The sequence below is a fragment of the Lissotriton vulgaris genome, unplaced genomic scaffold (assembly GCF_964263255.1).
Source record: "Lissotriton vulgaris unplaced genomic scaffold, aLisVul1.2 SCAFFOLD_5138, whole genome shotgun sequence".
Classification (NCBI taxonomy): domain Eukaryota; kingdom Metazoa; phylum Chordata; class Amphibia; order Caudata; family Salamandridae; genus Lissotriton; species Lissotriton vulgaris.
The window spans coordinates 41,079-55,635 of NW_028251995.1; positions in this window are offsets into that span (position 1 = coordinate 41,079).

Sequence of the window (14,557 nt, forward strand, 5' to 3'; positions counted from 1 at the left end):
ACCGAAACCGAAACTGAAACCGAAACACTCGGACTCCCACCATGTCGGATCCGACAAAAGGGCGACATCGACTTCGACACCGAGGCTACATGCAAAGGAAAGCTCGGTATCGAGACATTCCATGTCGAAACACAAATATGACTTATCGCCCAAGAGACACTCGATACCGAGAAAGTCGGAATCGAGCAAACATTCGGTGCCGAAAACAACAAGATCTGACGATCGAAAACAAAAGCACCTCTCGGAACCAGGACCTTCGGTACCGATTCAGGAGCAACAGACAGATCCCAAACAAAAGATCTTGTTTATTGATCCACAAACTGGGAAAGTGGTCACAAAGAAGAGAAAGAGTGAACAGTCAGAAGATAAACCTCTTCCTCCAAAAAAGAGAACAATGGGGACAAATATAACTCCTCCTGCTTCTCCTCGTCCAAGAGTCACACCCTCTTCTCCTATTCCTCACAATAAGCCAAATGTTCCTACACCTTCCACACCAAGACCAGCTACACCTCAGTCAGATGTAGACAGTGATCTAGGGGAGGGAGAACCTCAAGGGGATGACGAAACTATCCCAGATGAGGAGGACCCATGGGAAAACTATGATGTAGGGTCAGATGAGGACAACGACCCACAGCTATATCCCTCAAAGCCTTCACCACCTGATGATAACACAGGATTTGTGCAGCTCATTAATAGGGCAGCAAAATATCACAAGCTAGATATGCACACAGAACCTCAAATAGAAGATTTCTTGTTAGAGACTCTACCTAATGCACAGAGAACATCAGGTACTCTTCCTATGTTAAAGGGTCTTCTTAGTCACACAGAGGAAATTTTCGAAAACCCAGTGAGAGCCAGGGTGTTAAACCCCAGAATTGATAAAAAATACAAAGCGGCTCCAAAGGACCCAATTTTTATTAGAGGACATGTACCCCTAGACTCGCTGGTGGTCTCAAACGCTCGCAAAAGAGCAAACTCACTATCTACAGGAGAGGCACCTCCACCAGATAAAGAGTCGAAGTTAATAGATGCATCAGGCAAAAGAGTAGCATCACAGGCAGCGAATAGCTGGCGTATAGCAAATACACAAGCACTACTCGCACGTTACGACAGGGCACATTATGATGAGTTAGAAAAACTTCTCATACATCTCCCAAAGGAACACCAAAAAAAGGCAGATCAATTAATACAGGAAGGTAAAATAATAACCAATACTTCCATTAAGTGTGCATTAGACGCAGCAGGCACTGCAGCAAGGTCTATTAACACCAGTGTCATGCTAAGAAGGCATGCATGGCTTAGAATCTCTGGATTCAAACAAGAGGTGCAAACAGCCCTATTGAACAAACCATTTGATCAGAAAACATTGTTTGGTTCAAGCACAGACGAGGCATTAGAAAAAATGAAAGATACGGAAACGGCTAAGTCAATGGGAGCATTGCAACAGCCAACACACAGAGGTTCCTTTCGTAGATCCACCTATAGAGGGGGCTCAAAGAACACAGGAACAAATCAGCAATCCACATCTTTCACACCAACATCACCCAGAGGTAATTCAAGAGGCAGTTACAGAGGTAACAACAATAAGGGTAGAGGCCGCGGAAATAATAACAACCGCAACGCCTCAACACCAAAACAGTGACTTCATAGAACTCCCCCCAGACCACATAACACCGGTCGGGGGACGTCTATCACAGTTCCTACCTATCTGGGAAAACATCACGTCAGACAAGTGGGTGAGACAAATTATCCAACATGGTTATTGCCTAGAACTCACAGCTACCCCACCAAACATCCCCCCCAAACAGCGTCCAATGAGTCAGGATCATCTAACATTGTTAAGAGAAGAAGTTCTAGCACTTCTACAAAAGCATGCAATAGAGAAGGTCCCAAAAGATCAACAAGGAACGGGAGTATACTCTCTATACTTTCTGATCCCCAAAAAGGACGGGTCCCTAAGACCGATATTAGACCTCAGACCTCTCAATGCGTACATAAATTCGGAGCATTTCCACATGGTCACGCTCCAACAAGTACTCCCTTTACTGAAGAAAGGGGACTTTCTTTCTACACTGGATCTAAAAGACGCTTACTTTCATATCCCAATTCACAAAGCCCACAGGAAATACCTAAGGTTTGTGTTAGAAGGACAACACTATCAGTTCAAAGTCCTTCCGTTCGGTGTCACAACAGCACCAAGAGTTTTCACAAAATGTCTAGCTGTGGTGGCAGCACACCTAAGAAGACAACAAATACATGTCTTCCCATACTTGGACGATTGGCTAATAAAGGCCAAGTCAAAGGAAGAATGTCTTCACAACACACAGAAGACAATTCAATTGCTGCACCACCTAGGGTTCACGGTGAACTACAAAAAATCACACCTGCAACCAAACCAGATTCAGCAATACCTGGGGGCTACAGTAGACACAGAAAAGGCAATAGCATACCCCAACCCAATCAGAGTACAGACAATGGTCGGGCTAATACAAAGATTTCAACCACAACACTCACTACCAGCACGAGTGTTTATGCAACTATTAGGCATGATGTCCTCCTGCATACTGCTAATACCACATGCCAGACTACAAATGCGCCCACTACAAGAGTGTCTAGCGACACAGTGGAATCAGGCTCAAGGTCAGATTACAGATCTGGTGTTGGTAAACGACCGGACGTATCGCTCTCTGAAGTGGTGGAACACAGAAAACATTTCCAAGGGAAGGTCGTTCCTAGAGCCAATTCCACAAATGATAATAACAGCGGACGCATCGCTCTCCGGATGGGGAGCGCATATGGACAGATATACAGTACAGGGGAAGTGGAGTGTGCAGCAAAAGAAACAGCACATCAACTACCTAGAACTATTAGCAATATTTCTAGCACTAAAAGCTTTCCAAATGCAAATAGCAGGAAAAGCAGTCCTGATCAGAACAGACAACATGACTGCAATGTATTATATTCAAAAACAGGGGGGGACGCACTCTCTCCAACTGTCCAGACTAGCACAGGACATATGGAGATGGGCCATTCCTCAAAAGATCTACCTGTTAGCGGAACACCTACCAGGAATTCAAAATCAAATAGCAGACATCCTAAGCAGACAGTCAGAACAAGTACACGAATGGGAGCTGCACGACCAAATACTACAGCCATTCTTCCAAAGATGGGGGCAACCAGAGATAGATCTGTTTGCCAATCATCAGAACGCAAAATGCAAAGAATTCGCATCCAGGTACCCACACCAAAGGTCCCAGGGCAATGCACTGTGGATAAATTGGTCCAACAAATTTGCTTACGCGTTCCCTCCTCTACCACTAATTCCATTACTGGTTCGGAAACTACAGCAACATTCAATGACAATGATACTAGTGGCACCTACATGGGCAAGACAGCCGTGGTTCACCACGCTGCTACAACTCTCACAAGTACCACATCAAAAGCTAAGGTTACTACCCATGCATCTTACACAGAACCATGGAGAAATAATGCACCCAGATCCCAAACAACTGAACCTAGCGATCTGGCTCCTGAGGTCATAGAGTTTGGGTATTTAGATTTACCACCAGAATGCATGGAAATCATTAAGCAAGCAAGACGTCCTACCACCAGAGCATGTTATGCAGCGAAATGGAAGAGGTTTGCTATACACTGTAACAGTAAGCACATCAACCCTCTGGACGCATCCACTAAACAAATCATTTGCTATTTATTACACTTACAGCAATGTAATCTAGCATATACCTCTATCAGAGTTCATCTCGCAGCTATAGCGGCGTACCTACAAAACAGGCAACATCTGTCACTGTTTAAAGTGCCAGCAAATAAAGCTTTCATGGAAGGACTCAAAAGAGTCATTCCACCAAGAAGACCACCTTCCCCAGTCTGGAATCTCAACATAGTGCTTACCAGGCTAATGGGACCACCATTTGAACCTATGCATAGGTGTGAAATACAATTCCTCACATGGAAGGTGGCCTTCCTTATAGCTATTACGTCACTTAGAAGAGTAAGCGAACTGCAAGCTTTCACGATTCAGGAACCATTTATGCAGCTACACCAAAATAAAGTGGTTCTTAGAACAAACCCAAAATTCTTACCGAAGGTTATTTCAGCATTCCACATCAATCAGTCAGTGGAATTGCCGGTTTTCTTTCCAAAACCACAAACAGTAGCTGAAAGAGCCCTACATACACTAGACGTTAGAAGGGCCATATTGTACTATATAGAGAGAACACAAACGTTCAGAAAGACAAAACAGCTATTTGTTGCGTTTTCTCCTGCACATAAAGGCAATCCCATCTCCAAAGCGGGCATTGCCAGATGGATTGTAAAATGCATTCAAATATGCTACTTAAAGGCAAAGAGAACATTAACTGTTCCTCCTAGAGCTCACTCTACACGTAAACTAGGAGCATCAATGGCATTTTTGGGAAACATTCCACTAGATGACATATGCAAAGCAGCTACCTGGGTTACACCGCACACCTTCACAAAGCACTATTGTGTAGATGTGCACACAACACAACAAGCTAGAGTGGGTCAAGCAGTACTAAAAACATTGTTTCAGACAGTTGCAACAGACACGGGCGACCACCGCTAGGGAGAGAACTGCTGTATAGTCTATTCATAATGTACCATCTGCAGCCCATATGCCTCGAACGGAATATGCTACTTACCAGTATGCATCTGTTCTTGGCATAGAGGGCTGCAGAGTGGTACATGCCCTCCCAGCCTCCCCGGGAACCTGTGTCTGTTCCAACATTATGTTATTTAGATACACTTACATGGGCATTCTTATCTGTATTCTACTATACTACTCCATCTAACCCTACTATGGCAAAACAATCTAAGGATGGAGCCGATGCCCATGCGCACTACCAACCAAGGGAGGAGTCACCAAAAGACAAAGACTCTCCAAGAGAAAAACAAAGTGCAATCATCCGAGCCCAACACCAGATGGCGATCTATTCATAATTTTTTTTTTTTTTAAATAATTTTTATTGTAGACATACCTGTACAGGCTAATATACGGATAGCAGTAGCAACCTAAATGTCAGCAGATATACAGTACGTTTCATCAATCATTACACAGCCTTCCGGCCCACAACCCGGGGGTTGGGCGGCGGTAAAGTATCTGCACTTCCATGCCTGACGTTCCGTAGAGAGGAGTAATTATTGTCCGGATTAAGTGTATGTCTACTTTTATTGTCCTAACAAACTACGCGCTGAACCCCAACTCCCCCTTCCCCGCGCTAGCCCCTAAACACCCCCCCCCTCTCACCCCTACCCGCACACCATCACCCGCCTAAGGCTACGTTAGTACTAACCCTGGGATGCTAGCCTCATGCTCCCCGTATTCCTGCTGTTCCTGGGGCCTCAACTCGCTCCCTCTGTGCCCTCCCCTCCGGGAGTTTCCTCCTGTGTGTCAGCCTCGCTATCCCTGAGCGCCTGCACCATTACTTCCCATGCTGTCGCGGTGTCAGCCGCTGTCTGGTTAGGGGTCCTGCGCGCTAATTGGTATCTATGCGTGCTGTCAGCCGAGGCCCATTTCAGAAACTCCTGCCGCCACCTCCGTGGAGTAGGCCCTAGCCGCGCTTTCCAATTCCTGGTAATCTCTCTCTTCGCTATCATCAGCCCCATGTCGATAAACTTACTCGTGAGCTTATTTTTGGGAGTGTGGGGGAACCAGTGCAAAAGGCATTCGGCCGGTCCATACTCTAGCGATCGTTCCGTCACCTCATTCAGTACTTCCCCTACTTCTTGCCAAAAGTCCTGCAGGATCGGGCACGCCCATAGCATGTGTACTAACTCAGCTCCCTCTTCCGGGCACCGGGGACAGGCTGCTGTGTCATCGCCAAAATACCGCCGTATTCTACCTGGTGTCATGTACGCCCTATGCAACACATAGTAGTGTATCAGCTGGAACCTGGCGTTCCTTGTGCTGTTACGAGCTCTGCGGACAAGTTGTGCCCAGGTCGTGTCCGGAATGTCCCTGTGCAGGTCCGCCTCCCATTTGGCTTTCAGGGATGTGAGAGGAGGGATATTCTCCCTAGCCATTCGGTTATACAGGCATGTAACTGCCTTAACCGTGCCTGCCGCCATCATGGTGTATTGGCACGCCGCTGCCGTCTCGGGCTCCCCAAGCCCCGTGCCCCAGTGGGCATGCATCGCCCGGGTCACCGCTGCGTGCAGCAGGAATCCTCCTCTCGGGATATCGAAGCGGTCTGTTAACTCCCGGAAGGGGAGCAGTGTACCACCCTCAAAGAGGTCCCCAACCACCTGAATTCCCGCTTCCTCCCACTCCTGCAGGCTCGACCAATCGCCGCCATGTGGTAGTGCCGTCAGCATGGCCAGTGGTATCTCAGGCGCGTAAGGGCGTTGGGAACCCGCTCTCTTCTGGGTCCGATTCCAGCATTGTCGGTACGTGCGCTGTTCCAGCGATAAGTCCCGACTGTCCAACCGCTGCTGGAGGGTTATGTACGCCAGGACGTGCCTGGGCGTTCCCCGCAAATTTTCATCCTCCGGGCCCCGGAATACCCTCGCTACCTCCTGCGTGAAGATCTGTAATTGGGCCGCTAGGTAATAGAGCTCGAAGTCCGGCACCGCCAGCCCCCCCTCATCCTTCGGGCGAGTGAGCGTGGCTAGCGCTACTCTGCATCGTCCCGCTCCCCAGATGAACGATGTGATCTGAGATTTGAGGAGCTTAAAAAAGGAACCAGGTATCCAGATTGGAAGCGTCCGGAAATAGTACAGTAATCTCGGCAGGGCTACCATCTTTAGTAGGGAAATCCGGCCCGCTACTGATAGCGGTAATGTGGACCAGAAGGACATACAGCCCTTCAGTCCGCGCACGCACCGTCCCAGGTTGCCCTCGAGTAAGTCTTCCGGCTTATGGTAGATGTGAACCCCCAGGTATTTCATGCAGGTAGGGTTCCAGGTCGCCTCCGACTGGTGCTGCGGCTGGGCAGTGCCCTCCAGCAGCGGGAACAAGCTTGTCTTGGGCCAATTGACCCGCAGGCCCGATATCTCTCCGAATCTCTCAAGTAGAGCTTCCGCCTTCCTCAGGTCCTCACCCCCGTCGCGGAGGAATAGCAATAAATCGTCAGCATACAGTGAAATTAAATGATGCCCGTCACGGGTCCGCACTCCGTGGATGTGCCGCCCCGTTCGGGCCGCGGCCGCCAGCGGCTCAATGGCCAGCGCAAAAAGGAGCGGTGATAGGGAGCAGCCCTGTCGAGTGCCCCGCTCCACCGGGTATCGAAGGGATACCGCCGGACCTACCCTCACTCTCGCAATCGCTTCCGCGTAAAGGACCTTAGTCCAGCGGATATAGCCAGCTCCCAGGCCGAAGCGCTCCATGACAGCGTAGAGGTAGTCCCACTCGAGGCTGTCAAAGGCCTTTTCAATATCAACCGACAGGACCAGCTCCGTCCCTGTCCTCTCGGTGAGCCCGTCCATGATGCGGATGAGCCGTCTGATATTAGCCGTAGTGTTGCGGTTCGGTATAAAACCGTTTTGGTCGTCATGCACCAACCCCGCCATGTGCGGTAGGAGTCTCGCCGCCAAAATGGAGCTCAGGATTTTATAATCTGCGGTGAGCATAGATAGCGGCCTATATGACGTGGGGTCAGTGCTCTCCCTGCCGGGCTTCAGCAGTGGGACCACCAACGCCTCCCTCATCGATTGCGGTAGTCGTCCCGTTGCCTTTGCCTCCTTGTAAACAGTCTGGAGACGGGGGGCCAATACGTCCAGGTTTTTGGCGTAAAACTCTATGGGGAGTCCGTCTAGCTCCGGCGATTTGTTCCTCGCCATCCGCCTCACCGCTAGTCGTATCTCGCCCGCGTCAATGTCCGTCCCCAAGTCCTTCGCCTGCTCCGCCTCTATCTGACCTAGTGGCAGGTCAGCCAGGAAGGGACCCACCAGTTCTGCCCTGCCGCCCGGGTCACTCTTGTACAGGCCCTCATAGTATTGCTGGAACACGTTGACTATGCCTAGTTGAGTCTGTTGTACCATTCCCGTCGCATCCCGCAGCTGGAGTATGGGAGCGCATCTCCTGGAGGGATTCGATAGCCACGCCAGGAGGGTGCCCACCTTATCGCCTTCTACATGGGAGCGTAGCACGTACCGCTTGTGGTCAAAAGCTCGAAGCCTTTCCACCTCAACGGCTACCGCCTCCTTGGCCGAGCATAGAGAGTCCTGGAGTTCCGGCCTTCCAGGCCTCTTCCTCTCCGTCTCTCTCAGGTCCGCGTCCGCCTTCGCCAGATCACCCAGCAGTACCTTCCGTACGCCCACATAGTCTCGAATGCAGATGCCCCTTACTACTTATTTATTTATTTATTTATTTTAGCAATTTTTAAAGCGCGAACAAATACCCGTGAGGGTGTCTCGGCGCTAAATTCATAGAACTCACTAGGAGATGTCAGGGGAGTTGGCGTGAGGTAGTCATGTCTGAACATGGAGTTAGGAGGAGGAGAATAGCCATGTTTTAAGGCTTTTACGGAATTTTAGAAGCGTGGGAGCAGCTTTGATGTAGAGCGGTAAGGTGTTCCACAGTTTGGCCGTGGCAATGGTGAAGCGTCTATCTCCCCAGTTTACCCTCTTTGTACGATGGACTTTCAGCAGAAAGGCTGCAGAGGAACGTAAAACCCTCTGTTGTTCAGCTGGACGGAGAGCTTCTTTTAAAAACTGTGGTCCTGTGTTATTCAAGGTCTTATAAGCTATACACAAAGCTTTAAATTTGATTCGGCTCCTGATAGGGAGCCAATGTAATTTCCTGATGTGCAGGGACACAGATGAGAATTTGGGAATAAACAGTAGCGTTCTGGCAGCAGCATTTTGTACTGCTTGTAATTTATTGAGAACTCCTTCTTGCGCATTCAGAAGCAGTGAATTGCAATAATCGGTTCTCGAGAACACTAATGTACTAATGAGCGTTTTTCCTGCTGATTGTGGGAGGTAAGGAAGCAATTTTTTTATTTTTTTGAGAGTGTAGAAAGCAGAAGAAACAATGGCGTTGGCATGGTGGTGGAACGTCAGCTTGTCGTCAAAAATGACTCCCAAGTTGCGGACCTTTGCCACCGGCTGAGGAGGAGGCCCCATGTGAGGTGGCCACCATTGAGGGGACCATGCTGGGCGCAAGCTCCCGAATGTCATCACCTCCGTTTTATCGGAGTTGAGTTTGAGGCAATTTGATGACATCCAGGAGCCTATCGCCTTCATTCCCTCCTGGAAGTTGGCTGCGATGAGTGTTCCATTGTTATGCACCGATAGTACAAGTTGTGTATCATCGGCGTAAGTAGTAAGGGCAATTCCGTAGGATTTGATCACCCTCGCCAGGTCCGACGCATAGATATTAAACAGCGTCGGGCTTAGCGAGGAGCCCTGGGGTACACCACAAGGGAGGGAGAAGGTGTGGGAGGTGAAATTGCCCATCTTGATGGTCTGGGGACGGTTGGCTAGGAATGAGGCAATCAGATCTTTAGCTTTGCCTCTTATTCCTAATGCTGAGACACGGTCGATCAGAGTGATATGATCGACCGTGTCGAAAGCGGCCGAGAGGTCCAGAAGTATCAGGTCCGCTGCTCCTCCCATGTCCATGGTTGCTCTGATTTCATCTGCAGCCTTTAGTAGTGCCGTCTCTGTCCCATGACCCTGTCTGAAACCAAACTGGGTCTCATCAAGAAGATTATTATCGTTGATGAATTTGGAAAGCTGGATGTTAATAGACTTTTCAAAAATTTTTGCTGGGAAGGGGAGACAGGCGATGGGTCTGTAACTAGCTGGGAGCTGGGGGTCTAGGGTGGGCTTCTTTAGAAGGGGCTTGATGATGGCTTCCTTCCATACTGAAGGATATATGCTGGTTGCAAACATGGCGTTACAGATGGTGGTGAGGGCAGGGGAGATTGCATCGGGGATGCGGTTTAAAATAGCTGGGGGGCAGGGGTCAAGGGGGGAGCCAGATTTGATACTCGATACCAAGCGACGAATATGCTCCTGTCCGACAGTGTCAAAGGATAATAGGGAAGGTCTGGTATTATCAGGAGGTGAATCGAGGACGGGAGAAGGAGCGGAATTCGTAAAAGTGTTGAAGATGGATCTGACTTTTTCCTCGAAGTAGTTTGCTAGAGCATCTACTAATGGCTGAGATCCTTCTAGCTGGGGTGCCGGAGGATTAGACAAAGTATTGACCACTCTGTATAGTTCGCCTGCTGAGTTATTTGCTTGCTCGATTTGAGAGGTATAATATCGGCTTTTTTCAGCAACTATAAGACCTTTATAGGTGGCCAAAGCATTTTTGTAGGTCATTTTGTCTGCCAGAGTATATTTGCGTCTCCAGCGCCTTTCGAGGTTTCTGCAGTGTTGCTTCTGCATCCTCAGGGATTCCGTAAACCATGGTGCTGATGGTGTTTTCCTATTATGATTGGAGGTTTTGATAGGGGCTAGCTTATCACAGGCCATGTTTAGATTCCTCAGGTAAATGGAGGACGCTAGGGTTGGATCGTTCTCTTCCGTGATGGGATTTTCCTGCATCATCTCTGCTAAATATGTTAGATTGGTGTTTTTCCAGTCTCTATATGAGGATTGAGAGGAAGCTGAGACTGTTCGTTTAGATGGATTGGTTTCTATAGTAAAGAGAATCGCTGCATGGTCTGTCCAGATGAGAGGGATAATTTGGGTGGTCTTTACTAAGGGGCTATTAGTAAACAGACCGTCTAGAGTGTGGCCAGCTAGGTGCGTGGGAGCGGTTATCAGTTGAGTCATGCCAGCTGCTGCCAGGTCTGATATTAGCTGTGAGGTATCGTGGTTGTCAAGTGCCTCAAGGTGAAAATTAAAATCACCCAGTAGCGTAAAGTGGGTGGAGTCTGCAGCTGCTTCAATTAAGTTACCTAGATTAGCTAGAAACTTGGCTCTTGAGCCAGGAGGGCGGTAAATTAAGATGCCCTTGAACGAAGATTTAGTGGTAAGGCATAACGAAAAGAGGAGAGATTCATATTCTGGGCATGTTAAATGTTTCGTTGTAAGTTTGAAATGATCTCTATAAATTATCGCAATACCACCACCCTTCTTTATAGGCCTGTCCAGTCTGCTTACATTGTAATTAGCGGGGGTAGCTGCCTTAAAGTCGGGTCCGGAGGCTTCATCGCCCCAGGTCTCGGTGATAAACAAGAGGTCCAAATTGTGTGCGTCGATCAGGTCGGCGATTTCTAGTTTGTGTTTGGGTAGGGATCTAGCATTAATTAATGCTGCTTGAACCAGTAAAGGGACAGCTATGTCAGGTGTCGATAATGTTCGAGTGCATGTTGAGCATCGAATTAGACCTAGCAAGGGATTTGAATATTCTAGGTGAGGAAGAGCATGGGGTATAGAGGCCGTGTGCTTAAGTTCTAATAACTCAGCTGATGAGTATTGTAATCTCACCGTGTTCGAAGATGATCGTGGTAGAGGTGTTGTAGGGGGGATGGCCCATGGCCCGTCCTTGGCGCGGACGAGCGCAGACGAGCTTGCCTTATGCGCGCCTTCGGCGCGCAATCGGCGCGCCCGCTGCGCTCGTCCGCTGCGCTTCCGATCGTAGCACATGTTTTATTGACCAGCGTGTGCCATGTGAAGGGGGCGTGGTCAGCGCGTGTGGGCGTGTCCGCAAGGCAAGGCGGCGTCGCCCTGGTAACGGAGATCCGTGTCAGCCCAAAATCGGCTGGCCGGTCTGGAGTGTCTCAAGCGAAATAAGAGGAGTATTTAGCAAATAAATCTATTTAACACAATTTAAAACAAGTTAAAACAATGCAAACTCCCGGCTTCCGCCTCAGGAGTGAGTTTCATGAACGAGTGCTCGCGTTCAGCGCTCGCTCTTAATAGTCCAAGGGGGCGTGGTCAGCGCGTGTGGGCGTGTCCGCAAGGCAAGGCGGCGTCGCCCTGGTAACGGAGATCCGTGTCAGCCCAAAATCGGCTGGCCGGTCTGGAGTGTCTCAAGCGAAATAAGAGGAGTATTTAGCAAATAAATCTATTTAACACAATTTAAAACAAGTTAAAACAATGCAAACTCCCGGCTTCCGCCTCAGGAAGCCTAAAGGCATCCCACTCCATCGCCCTTGAAGTTGCCGTCCCTGCGTTCTCCGCGAAATACGAGGTCACGCCTTCCGCAAGGGCCTCCCCGAAGAGGGGGTCCTCCAGTGTCTCAGGCCTCAGTCTCCAGAGCGGAACCCTGGGCTTCCCCATAACCCACGCCAGCCGGATCAAGAGCGGGTTATGGTCTGAGATTGTCCTCGTCAAGTATTCTGAGCTGGTGACGCACGGTAGCACCTCCCGGGAGCAAAGTATGGCGTCCAGTCGGACATGCAGGTCATGGAGCCCTGAGAAAAACGAGTAATCCCGATCAGTCGGGTGTTGCCCTCTCCAGACGTCTACGAGTCCCCAGTTCTCCTGCCAGTCCCTCCTTCCCTTAGAGAGTCTGTGTACCGGGGAGTCACGAAGGGGGGGGGGTGAGATCTGTCCAGCAGGGGGTCGGCAATGGAGTTAAAGTCACCCCCCAGCAGGACCGGGCCCGCAAAGGGGTGGGCAAGCGTCCCCGACAGTGCAGCTAGGAAAGCTAATTGGTCCGTGTTCGGGGCATAGATGCTAGCTAACACTATATCTCTACCTTCGAGCTTCCCCTCCACCACCACATATCTCCCTTCCTGGTCAATCCAGTGCCGTGAGAGTTGGAAAGGCGTGCCTGCCCTAATCCATATGAGCACCCCTCGCGCATAAGCCGAATAGTTGGTGTGATAAACCTGGCCCCGCCATCTCCTTTGTAGGGCCTCCCCCTCCCGTTGTGTGAGGTGCGTCTCCTGCAGCAGCGCGATGTGTACTCCCCTCCGTACTAAGTAGGCATGCACTTTGTGTCTGCGTTGCATAGTGTGTAGGCCCCGGACATTCCAGGTCATACAAGTCAAAACATTTGCATTAGCCATTATCCCAGTGATCCGGTCGAAACCCTCCTCCCAGGTCCAGCCCGCTGGCGGTGATGGTGCCCCCTGTGTAAAAAACAAAACTCCCCAACAGCCCTGTCAATGGCGTACCCAGGGTCAACAGTGTCAAAAAAACAAACCAACAATCCCCAACTGTGGAGCCCCCCCCCCCTCCCCCAGAACAGGCCCCAATATCGAAATACCAGTCCCCATCCAAACTCCCGTACCTGATGACCCAGGTCTCAACTACACAGCCGCAGCTGTGGGTGCCTTAAGGGCCTACGGAGTGCGGCCTTGTCCAAAGGGAGGCCGCGCCGCCCATCTCCGTCCTCCCCCCCCCCCCCAGTTCCTCATGGATCATCTGCCCCGAGTCCCGCCGTGTGCCCCGGCCCCCACTGTGTGCGAGGGCAGCAACCCCCTCTCCCGTACATCCCAATCATTACCCGATCAGCATCGACAGTAGTTCATATGTTGAGGACCTCATCCGCCGTCTGCGGTGTCACCAGCGGCCCCTCCATGCGATGTAGTCCCGACAAGTCCGATTCCGATCCAGAGGCCGAAACATGAGTGTCCGAGTCTGAGGCCCCTCTGGACCCGGAACCTTCCGCTCGGCCGAGCTTCCCCACCTCCAACAGCGCCGCCTTCCTTTCCGCCTCCGTTTGTGAGGCCGATGGGCCCAGCTGCCCCTGACCCCTTTTCCAGAGTCTTTTCGATTTCCGCAGCCGCTTGGGCGAGCGCTCCCGCTCCTTCTCCCGCTCCTCTCTCACTCTGGCTCCGTCAGTCCCGGCCTTGTACGTCTCCCACCAGTCCCAAGCGTCCGCCGATGTCGTGAAGAAAATCGCCTTGTCGTCCACTACCACTCGTAGTCTGGTTGGGAAAAGCAAGGAGTAGGGGATGCCCTCAGTCCGCAATTCCCTCTTGATCGTGAGGAAGGAGGCCCGCTGTTTCTGCGTTTCAAAGGTGAAATCCGGAAATAGCGTGACTCTACTGTTTGCAATCTGGAAGGGGCCATCCTCACGGGCCCTACGCAGGAGCAGATCTCTGTCCTTGTGGTGTAGCAACTTGGCTATGATCGGTCTGGGTGGAAGTCCGGGTTTGGGTGGTCCTGAGGGGACTCTGTGGGCCCGCTCCAGAGTGAAAAATGGCGATAGTCCTTCTGGCGCCACCACCGTCTTCAGCCATTCCTCCATGTAGGCAATCATGTCTCCCGTCCCCTCCGTCTCCGGCACACCTACGACCCGAATGTTGCTGCGTCGGTTTCTATTTTCGGCGTCCTCCGCCCGTCTCTCTAGGGTGCTTATGCGGTCCAAGGCCTCCGTCAGCTTACTCTCCATCGCCTTGTGAGCCGGCGCCATGTCCCCGATCACCACCTCAGCCTCCTTAACTCTGTCTTTCAGTTTATCATGGTCAGCCCGGAGTAGGCCCAGCCCCGACGCCACCTGCGCTATGTCGTTGTGGAGTGCATCCCTGGTGGCCGTTATGGCGTCCAGTATTCGGTCCTGCAGCCGCTGCAGGTCTGTCTGTTCCGCAGGGCCCCCTTCCCCTGCGTTTGGTGCTGCCGCCTCCTCCGCCTTGGTCTTCGGCTTTCCCATCGTGGTCGGCCCGCTGCT